Source organism: Callospermophilus lateralis, chromosome 5, assembly GCF_048772815.1.
Source record: "Callospermophilus lateralis isolate mCalLat2 chromosome 5, mCalLat2.hap1, whole genome shotgun sequence".
Taxonomy (NCBI): Eukaryota; Metazoa; Chordata; class Mammalia; order Rodentia; family Sciuridae; genus Callospermophilus; species Callospermophilus lateralis.
In genome coordinates this window covers 24,189,425-24,200,690 of record NC_135309.1, presented here as the reverse complement: position 1 = coordinate 24,200,690, position 11,266 = coordinate 24,189,425, and the positions used below count along the sequence as shown (strand labels likewise).

At 36.4% G+C, this 11,266-nt stretch overlaps 1 pseudogene; it reads left to right on the top strand.

Annotated features, from left to right (window-relative positions):
• The first annotated feature begins 10,494 nt into the window (after nt 1–10,494).
• LOC143400325 (peptidyl-prolyl cis-trans isomerase A pseudogene) lies at nt 10,495–10,953 on the top strand (annotated as a pseudogene).
• Nucleotides 10,954–11,266: the final 313 nt, after the last annotated feature.

Sequence of the window (11,266 nt, the reverse complement as noted above, 5' to 3'; positions counted from 1 at the left end):
GTTAATTAAGGTGGCTAGTATAGATAAATTTGAGAACAGAAAATTCACTCTATTTTCAAGGACCCATGGGCCAGTTATGAAAATTGGCCATTTTTAAGATCTTAGGATAAACCTCAGTAAATGCTACATAGTAGACATTTCATAGAAATTCCTGACTATTTAAAGTTCAGTTTAGTCAGAAATTAACTTAAAATCAGAAAAATGAACTGAGAAGGAAAACTGCACTCTACTTGAAAACTCTTAGCTAAAGGGCAACTTAAACACAACTTTAGATGGTCTATAAAACAGAAATGATAAATATCTAACTTAGCATCACCTCTCTCAAATACTGAGGACAACTCTATTAATATTTAGAAAAAATTAAGGAATTTTGTTAATATATTTGCACAATATTGTCATGGAAGTACTGACCAATACAATCAAAGGAAGAGAAAATACTAAGTATAAACATTTGAGTACAACAATAATCAACATAACTGCGTGATTATACAATCCAAAATGATCTTAAAAGCTTTTGGAATTATTCAACTCCTAAAAACTAACACAGGAGAAAATCCATATGGTCTTGGGTTGGGATATGACTTCTTAGGGCAGGATCCATGAAACAAAGAATTGATAAGCTGCATTTCATTAAAACTACAGTGGTGTGCTCTTTCACCACTTTCAACAGAAAAAAAGGAAAGTTTTCAGACTGCAAAAGGATATTTGCAAAAGACACACCGGATAGAGGACTGCTATGGAAAATATATGGAGAACTCTAAAACTCATCCATAAGAAAACAACTCAACTTAAAAAGTGAACCAAAGAGGAAATAGACATCTCATCAAAGAAGCTATGCAAGTGGAAAGAAGCGTATGAAAAGTTGTTTATTATATGTTGCTGTGCCCGTGTATTCCCCTGAGAAAGCCCTAGGGGTCAGGGGTGGGGGGGATACATGCACAGTAAGAGGATTTTGTTGCTGAGATGATGACCAAGAACCCTCAAGGTCTGCTGTACTCTGTTGTGCTTACAATTGTCACTACTATGGTCATAAGGGAGAGCAGGCAAGAATCAGTCAATTTAATCTGTGAGAATAAAGGTTTTCCAGAGAAAGCAAATGCACAATACCTAAAAGACATAATTGGGGAGTTTGCTAGAAAAGAAAGGAATAACATGTACAAATGCCTAATGTCTCTTGAAAATAAGCTTCCTTCAATAACTGAAAATACTATGGTCAGTGCAAGTTAAGGCTACAGCCACCAAGAGATAAGACTTCAGAAATGTCCAGATCACAAGTAATGTCATGTGCAATGTCATAGAATTTGTATATTATCATAAGAACGATGGTAGCCCACAGAACTATTGCATGCTTTGAGTTTTAGACAGATTACATTCACTGCTATGAAGAAGATTAAAAGAAATAAAGTATTAACAAAGAACAAGTAGAAAAGCTTGCTCTAGATTTCAAAGAGATCATCAGTATCATTTGACCATGAAGATAAAAATGTGCTGTAAGTTCCTTTCAGTCACAGGATCAATGAAGTGGTCAGCTAGCCTATTAAAATGAGAGAGTTTCCAAGCCAGGAATTAAGGATTGTTCCCACAGGGAACCATGTTGGTGTCTAAAACTACAAAGACCCTGTGATTGGACCTGAATCTGCTTTCTTAAAGGAAGGACAAGAATGGGATCTCATATTTAAAAAAGAAAAATCACTAAAATTCCTTGAGAATGTGTTGTGGAGTAGTTGAAAATTGAGAAATCTTGCTCATCTGTGTGGCACAAAATTTGAAAATGAAAAATGATTAAATCAAAGCATGTGTATATACTTTTTAAGACCAGATATAGAACTAAAAACACTTTTTAAAAAATATTTATAATAGCTATCTCTGGATGTGAGATCTGGGTTCACTGTTACTCTGTTTTGCTTTTATGAGGATTTTTGTTGGTTTTTTGTTTGTTTGTTTTTTAAATATACATCTTTATTTTTCATTAAAATAATATTAAGAACTAAAGTAAATACAACACTCTACAAAATTATCCTATTTGAGGATTTTTAGTGGTATGAGAGGCCTGGATATGTGGCTGATGAATGGGAGAGGTATTTTATCTCCTTTTCCAGCTCCAGTTGATTCATAGTTGCCTGAAGCACCGTGCTAAGAATGATTTTGAAGCTTAAGTCGACTTCAGTAGGAAAGAGGACTGTGATTGATTAGTGATGTCTGCTATGCATCCAGAATGTGGAAATTATGGTTATCTCTCAGGTGTTAGTCATTTGTTATCTAAATACACTCCTTCAGTTTATAGGTGACAAAACTGAAGCCCTTCAAAAGGGAATTATTGCTGTGATCATACAGATTTCTAATTGCGTTTCAATTATATAGGGTTCTAATTCAGGGTAAAGAAAGATTTCATCTTGAAAAGTCTTAAAGGCTTAAATGTTTCCTGAGGTCAATTTGCAAATAATCTGACCATCCTTTAAAAATACAAAATTAAAGAATGAATAAAAATAGTTTTGCTAAATTGTTCTAGTCCCTGAATCATCTTTCCTGTACAGAATTCCACAGTCTGAGCTAGCTAAGTCCACCTGACTCTGAGATCTCACATTTATTTTTAAAACCACAAGCTAGCCTGCCCAGACATGAGGTATCATTTTCTCTAAACTAAATAGCGATCAAGGCTCTGTCACTTTCCTAATGAGGACTCGTGCACAGCACCAAGCCTTCTGAAGTATATTCAGGTGAGGATGTGTAATTTTAACATCTGGACTTGCTAAGGGACTCATTTAAAGACACAGCGTCCTAAAAGGAACTCTCAAGATTCAACACATGATTAAACAGGAAAAAGCTGGCAGAATTCTGTTTTTCTCAAAGGAGTGCAAAAGTAAAAGGCTATGCCTTTTGGGATGAGACCTTCTACCAACTCATTTAACAACAAATACAGAAAATTTCGATAAATTGGAAAATAATGATCCTCAGGAATCGTTCTGACCTGACCCTTTGGGTACTGTGTAGATGCAATAGTCCAGATTGTTCTCCTCCAGGATTCCAGAATCAATCTCATACTTAGGTCTCTAAATATCAGTCTCTGCTTGCACACCTTAAGTGATGAGCTGCCTCCTGTTGATATTTAGCTCTCCACTGAGATGTCATTTTGGTCAAGAAGATTTTCTTCATTTTCGAGATTGGCTCTTGTGTGCCTTTCCTATACATTCCCTTAGTGCTTTTTATTTCTCCCATCACAACTCACATTGGTAGTTTTCCTTTTCAATTTACTGCATCCCCGCCCCCGGCCCGTCCCCTTACGCTAAGCTCTGTGAAGGTGAGGGTGGAGGGCATGTCTTTCATCTCAATGAGAATCTTTGGGCATCTTACTGGTGTCTCTTCTATAATAAGTGACGGCTAAATACAGATGAATGAAAGAACAAGGGAATAAGTAGAAGTCTTCACTTTATATTTTTAGAAAGGTATGAAGCATGCAAATGACCTACATTCATCTCATCATTGGTTCTCAGACTGTCATACAATTTGCACCTGTTTGGTGGGGAAACAGGCATGCGGGGGAGGGGATGGTGTATAGATACATTATTCCTGAGCAATCATTAAACACATTTTGAGGAAGATAAACTCATTCCATCCTTATTCGTTCTCAAGGTCTAAAGTATCCCTCTGTGAAAAAAAAAATGTATACAATAAAACCTAACCTCTGATCAGATCAAAGGAATAGACTATGGATTTTTGATGCTAAAACTTGCAACAATCAGAAGAAGAAAAAAAATTCCAGTGTACAAATCTCATTATCTTGCACATTTTGAAGTTGATAAAAACAAGTAAAATTGGCTTTGCTTCATTTCAGAGTAATTACTGTACTCAAAATTTAGAAAGTCAATAAATGCATTTCATGTATACGATACAATAATCACGCATTATGGTCCATTTTCAAACAAATCATAATTACTGTCTGAATGTGACTCAAATCACCAAGGAACTTTCATAAATGCTAAATTACTTGCAATTTAAACATGCTAAAAATGCCATGCCATTTAGCACACTGAACAGATGAGCAATGGGCCAAACTTAGAAAATGCAATTCACGCTAAGTGATGTTACTAAAATGTGTGACAGATGGCATGGTCACCGAGGTTACCAAAGGCTTCTTTATTAAAAAGAAAATTCTGATTTCAAATGTTTTCAGGAATTTCTAATTAAAATGGTTTTAAATAGTCTGGGCCTTCTGTGTTCTGGGACTATTAACTCAATTCAAAACCAATACATCTATCTATCTATCTATCTATCTATCTATCTATCTATCTATCTATCTATCTATTTCCCCATAAGCTGCAGAAACCTCTCATCTGACCATATAAGCAATTTGGATTTTTAAAGTCTGTCCTTCAATACATTTACTTTCTTTCATTTATTTAAACATGTTAAGTGACAACTTACTAAATGTCATGCCCTAGGAAAGGGACTGATTAAAAGGTGGTAGGAGACACCACCCCTGCTCTGAAGGATTCATGGTTAACACAAGATGATCATGGGCAACCGAAGAGTAGAAATATCAGTCTTTCCACTCATTGACTGAAGGAGAAGCTTCCAGAACTATGACCTTATGGATGAAGAGTGTTCAACTTGGGTAGATTAGGTGAGAGAAAGTCTAGAATGGCTGATGTCTCTCCAGAGGATTGGCCCTGGACAACTCAAGAGAGGAGCTTGGTTTCAAGCACCTGAGTGTTATGCTAGCATGAGGATTTTATCTACATGGTAAGGAGAATCCACCGAAGGATTCTGGCCAGGGAAATGAACCTTCATATATATACATTAGAAGAACCCCTCTGGAGGCTTAAGGAGGACTGAAAGACCAGAAAGACCAAGCAAAGATTCCTGGGCACTCACCAACATAATAACCCAGATGAGATACAGAAATATTGAATAATGATCTCTAAGAAAACTGGAAGAGGATCATTTCTCAATGGCAGTACCCTTTCTCCATGACGGATAACGTGTTTTTATATTGTGGGCCAGCTGGAATAAAGTAAATCTATCCTAGAGCTATATTAGTGCTGGTCAAATGTAAGTATTTCATAAATTCCACAGAGACATCATAAAAAACATTTAAACATGTTTTACAAATAATATTTTTATGTACTTCATGAAATTTTTTCACTTAATTAGGCATGCAAAGTTGGTACTTCCTATGTGTCTGATGCAGCAGGAGGCATACAAAGAATTACACAGACATAATTCTGAAACTTGAGTGTCTAGAATTTTTGTTGACATGATAGAAACTACAAAAGAACTTTATTTCCAAATAGTTAAAGGCAAAATATATTAAAACTGGGTAATAGATACTTTGAAACTACGCAAACTAGAATAGTCTCTCTAGGGTAGTATAAGAAGACTTTCTTTTATAGATGAAATTCACATTGAGCTTTAAAGAAATGAATTGACAAAGACTAGAGGCCAATCTCCTCTGAACTATACAATACAAGTAAAGGTGCAGCAAAGAGACAGTTTTGGATATATGCAGAGACGGGAAAGGTCTAAATGCATGCAGATACTAAAATATCCTTGGGAGCTTAGTAGTTTTTTCCCTCCCCACTAAGCTGTAAGGAAAGTTCTTCACTGGAGCCTGAGAAACTGAAAGTGTTAGTTAGAAAATAATAAAGCAGAAATGTGGAGATAAATAGTGGTAAGAAACCCAAGTCATATTTCTATATCATTTTCTGGGTTCTTCCTGGGGCTTTTCTAATCTTGCTTTGGTTTCTTTGACACACCCTTTTAGCATTATTGTAACTTCTCTCTTACACATGAGGCACTCAATTTGGTTTTATTACTAAAATAAAAAATATAATTTTGAGTTGTTAATCCATTCATCTGTTGGATCACATTGATTGCTGAATGATAATCTTGACTTGCATCCCCCAATGAAACCCCATTTGGTCATACTTCATATTCTTGTTACACATTTTTATAGTTTATTTGTTCATGGGTGTTTGCATAAATGTTCATGCCAGATGTTAGTCTGTGGTTTTTCTTTATGGAAAGTCTTTAACTGGCTGTAGTATTGTAATGTCTTTATCTATGTCCCCATCAAATGTGTTAAATTTAGTCCTTTCTGCATTTATTTTCTCAAAGAGCTGGTGGGAAGTTGTTATTATCTCTTCCTTAACTGTTTAATAGAATTCACCAGAGAAACCATTTGGGTCTGCTTTCTTTTTAGAAGGGTAACACAGCTTCTTGCTTAGAAGGCTATTATGATGGAGTCAACTTATTAAGTAGTTGCACATTTATTCAAGTTATGTATTCTCTGTAAGTTTTGACACTTAGTCTATTTAATATCAGTTCTTAAATTTGTGGGCATACAGTTTTTTTTCAGATTATTACTTGTTTCATCATTTAATATTCAGGGGGATCATCGTGATTTCTTCTTTGTTCCTAATATTAGTAATTGATGTGCTATCTCCTTTTTTCTTGGTTGGACTGGTTTCATGTTTATTAATTTTATTTATCTTTTCTAAGAAACTACTTTATTTCATTGATTTTCTCTGTTGCTCTCCTGTTTTCTATTTCATTGATTTCTGCTCTGTTATTATTTCTTTTATTTATCTGCTTTAGATTTACATCTCTTTCCATTATCTGGCTCCCTGAAATAGACTTTTAGGTTATTGATTTTAAATACCTTTTTTCCTTTTCTAATATAAGCATTCAATGATATAAATTTCCCTGAGCATCGATTTTTAGCATCCAGTGAATTTTGTATTTGTATTTTCATTTAGTCCAGAATATTTTTTTTCATTTCTTTGAGACTTCCTTGATCTGTGTGATATTTGAAAGTATACAGTTTAATATTCATTTCCAAATTTTAGATTTTTCCAGCTTTGTTTTGTGGTTTCTGGTTTAATGTCATGTGTTCTCAGAACATAATTCAAAATTTTTTTCAATTCTAAAAAAATATGTCTATTGACCCAGAATGTAGTTTTTCTTTGAATGTTTCATTGAACTTGAACATATAGTCTATTCTGCTATGGATAGAGTATTGTAAAAATGCCAAACTGAACAAATTGATGGATAGTAGTATTCAGTTATCTATGCCCTTTCTGATTTTATGCCCATATGATCTGTAAATTACTGACAGATGAGTATTAAAATTTCCAGATGAAATAAGGAATTTCTCCATTTGCAGTGTTTGCTTCATGTAGTTTGATGTTCTGTTGTTGGGTAAGTGTTAGATCATGTTGAATACTCAACCCTTTGTGATTGTTTAATGCCCCTTCTAATGTTTGATATATTTGTTCTGAAGTCTGTCTCATTTGTAATTACTATAACTATTACATCTTTTTTATTTGTTTTCAAGGAAAAGAAAATTAGTATAGGTCAGAAAGGGAAAAAATGCATATATCTGAGAAGGAGCAAATGAAGGTAAAATCTTTTGTTTTCCTTCAACTCCTCTAAAATACAACTGTGTATTTAAAGTAATTATAGCAAAATATTTGGATAATTATAGGATATTAATAATTAAAATAAAGGACAGCATCAGCTGGAGGCTTGAGAAAGAATAAGTGGGGATTCTTTCTTTTAGGGAAGTTGCACAGAGCATGAAGTAGTATGTTGTTATTTGAAGGTCAACTTAGAGTAGCTGGAAAAGTATATTGTAAGCTGTCCAGCAGCCATGAGAACCAACACTTTTTAAAAGAAATATAAAGATCAACAAATATTGAAAAATGTTCAATATCTATAGCAATTAGAGAAATGCAAATTAAATGTACACTGATATTTCATCTAACTCCAGTCAGAATGGCAACTATCAAGAATATAAGTAATAATAAATGTTGGTGAGAATGTTGGGAAATGGGTACACTCATACATTTTTGGTGGGAATGCAAATTAGTTCAACTACTCTGGAAAGCAGTATGAAAATTCCTCAAAAACTAGGAATGGAACCACCATTTGTCCCAGTTATCCCACTCCTTGGTATGCATCCCCAGGAATTAAAGTCAGGATACTACAGTGATGCAGCCACATCAATGTTAATAGCAGCTCAGTTCACAACAGCTAAACTATGGAGCCAACATAGGTGATGAATGAATAAAGAAAATGTCATATATATACACAATGGAATACAATTCAGCCATTAAGAAGAATGACTTGATAACATTTGCTGGTAAATGGATGGATCTGGAGACTGTCATGATAAGTGAAATAAGCCAATCCCCAAAAAAACAATGCTTCAATGTTTTCACGGATATGTGGATGCTAATACCCAATAAGGTGAGGCAAGAGGGGAAGAATAAAAGTTCAATGGATTAGACAAAGGGCAATGAAGGGAAGGGAAGGGAGGGGGGATAAAAAAAGAAAGACAGTGGAATGAATCTGATGTAAGTTTCCTATGTACATTATGAGTATGACCCAGTGGATTTCACCATCCTGTACATCCACAAGTCTGGGGTCCTAATTAGAATACGGTATAGTCAATGTTTGTACAATTATATAAAAATCGATTCCACTATCATGTGTAATTAAAAAGAATCAATTTAAAAATTTTCCTGCTTGATGATTCCACTGCCTGTGTCCTATCTGAGTCTGACTCTGGTGATTTAATTGTCATTACGTACTTTATTTTCTTATTTATTTATTTATTTTTTTGGGGGGCATGTTTCATAACACTCTGTTGAGAGTCAAGAATATTCTATCTGGTAATAGAAACTGAGGTAAATTGGCCTTCAGCGTGTGGTTTTATACTAATCAGCCTAGGAGTTAGGCAGATCTTAATGCTAAGCATTATTATAATGCTAAGCATAATTACCTAACACCTAATAGGTGTGACAATGTTAATCCCCTCTGTTGTCTTTGCTTCCCTTCTTTGGGTTTCTCCAAGGGCTTTTTAGAATCTGAACCCTTTTGGCTGGAATCCATTGTCATGGGAATCTGCTACTGTGACAGGAAGAGATTGAGGAGGGGAAGTGTCCTAGTCTTTGGATTCCCTCTTGCTGTGGGCAGGAGGAGTGCTTTACTGGAGTGGGACCTTCACAGACACTTCTTCAGTGGCATAGGTTTTCTTTGCCTCAGGCCTTTGTCCCTTCCCTCCCTGCTGCGCTATTAAGATGATTTCTTTGAAGCCCTGGACCCCCTTGACTCTAGTATTTTCCCCTCTCTTGGGTAATTCAGGAAGAGTAGATGGGGCTGGAGGGGGAGATTTGCCCTTAGAAGTCTGCTCCTCTGAAACATAGATCTTTCCTAAGGAGAGGTCGCTGGGTTTATTTCACATGTTGCTCTTCTCTCCGTTGGGTAGAACCATGACTAGCGCTTCCCCTGTCTTCAGTAGGAAAATGCTGTAGTGTTCATTGAGGTAAAGCCCTAAGAGGGTAGGGACCTTTCCTCAGGCTGAAGTCTCAGAAATTTCTTGTTCTTATGCACGTCTACATGCAACCTCCACCAGTTTGTCAAAATTGCTTCTAAATGTTCTTTCCAGTTTATGAATCCAGCAGCTTTTCTCCTTGCAAGCAGAGCTCTGCTGTAGGAGGTCTATGGGTAAGACTTTCTCTACAGAGCTGGAGAGAGGTTTGTCTTGTAGTCTTCACGAAAAACACCGGCTTTCAGTTTGTCCAGCTGACTCTTGTTATTGCTAAGAGCCACAGCCAAGTAATATGATGCATGGCATTTTTGGTTGAAAGGTGACACCAGCAAGCCATTGAGATGATATGATTATGTTAAGATTTGCATTCATATGGATATTGGACTCTTGCTGTCCACCTCCGCCTGCTGCCTGCTACGGGACTCCTGGAGAGTTCCCATTGGTTGGGGAAGTGCGGTAGGAGGGAATTCCAGAGGAGGAACCACCTCTTGGGTTCCGGGAGAACGCCATGTGGAATCTTCCCGGGGCTCCTAGGCATTGGCGGCAGTTTCAAAAAATAAAGTTTGTTCCTGCTTGAGTGGCTCCTGATTTTGTGCCCAGCCAGACTGCGGCAATAATGACCCAGGGTCTTTGAATGCTAGAGCTGGAATCTTAAATCCACCACCTTTCATTAAATTTTTATTTTGAGTTAAAGGTAGTTTCATGTGTAGTTTTAAGAAATAATACATTCGGCTAAATTGCCTCCATTGCTAAAGTTGTGTAAAACATGTGGCACGGTACTTCAGGATGGGAATCCACGGGGCTATAACTAATACTTTTATTCAGAATTCTCCAAATTTTCTGCTGCTCATTCATATGTGCGTGTGTGTTTGTGAGTGTGTAGAAAACTCTATACAATTTTATCAACTGTACAAGTTTGTACATCTACCAAATTCAGGATCAACTATTTAAAAGGCTTCGTGAATAGAGGAAAATATTTTGTAGCTGTAAGAAGGTTTAAGATAGTTAGTGTTACTTAATTCTATGCCTGTTTTTATGTATTCTTATATTGGATTAAGAATAGCATAGAAGATTTCAAGAGGCCACTTTTGCCTGTGGTTGTTCTCTATTGGTCAACCCCACCTTGTTCTTTGACATCGCTGATGACCAATGACCAATGACTGATGACCCATGACCGTGAGGCCTTGGGCTGCATCTCCATTAAGCTGTTTGCAAAGTTCCAAAGACAACAGAAAATTTTCATGCTCTGAATACTGGAGAGAAAGGATTTGGTTATAAGGGTTCCTGCTTTAACAGAATTATTCCAGGATTTATGTGCCAAGGTGGTGACTTCACATGCAACAATGGCACTGGTGGCAAGTCCACCTATGATGAGAAGTTTGGTGATGAGAAATTCATCCTGAAGCATACAGGCCCTGGCATCTTGTCTATGGCAAATGCTGGGCCAAACACAAACAGTTCCTAGTTTTTCATCTGCACTGCCAAGACTGAGTGGTTGGATGGCAAGCATGTGGTCTTTGGGAAGGTGAAAGAGGGCATGAACACTGTGGAAGCCATGGAGCACTTTGAGTTCAGGAAAGGCAAGACCAGCAAAAAAGATCACCATTACCGACTGTGCGTAACTCTAATATGTTTGACTTGTATTTATCTTAACCACCAAACCATACCTTTTGTACCTCAGGAGAGCACCCCTCCACCCCATCAGCTCATGATATCCCATAATCTTTATGTTCTCACATTTCCCTTATTTCCCTCCCAACTGTAGCTGGATTGCAGAGCTAAGTTTATGATCATGAATAAAAATTAAATGACAAAAAATATTATAACGTCCATTACCGTCTGTTGTATTAGCTTGAAAATCCACCCTGTCTATATCAGTATGGCCACCTTTGCTATTTTGTTTGTTTTTAAGTGACTGATTTCTTAGAGTATTCC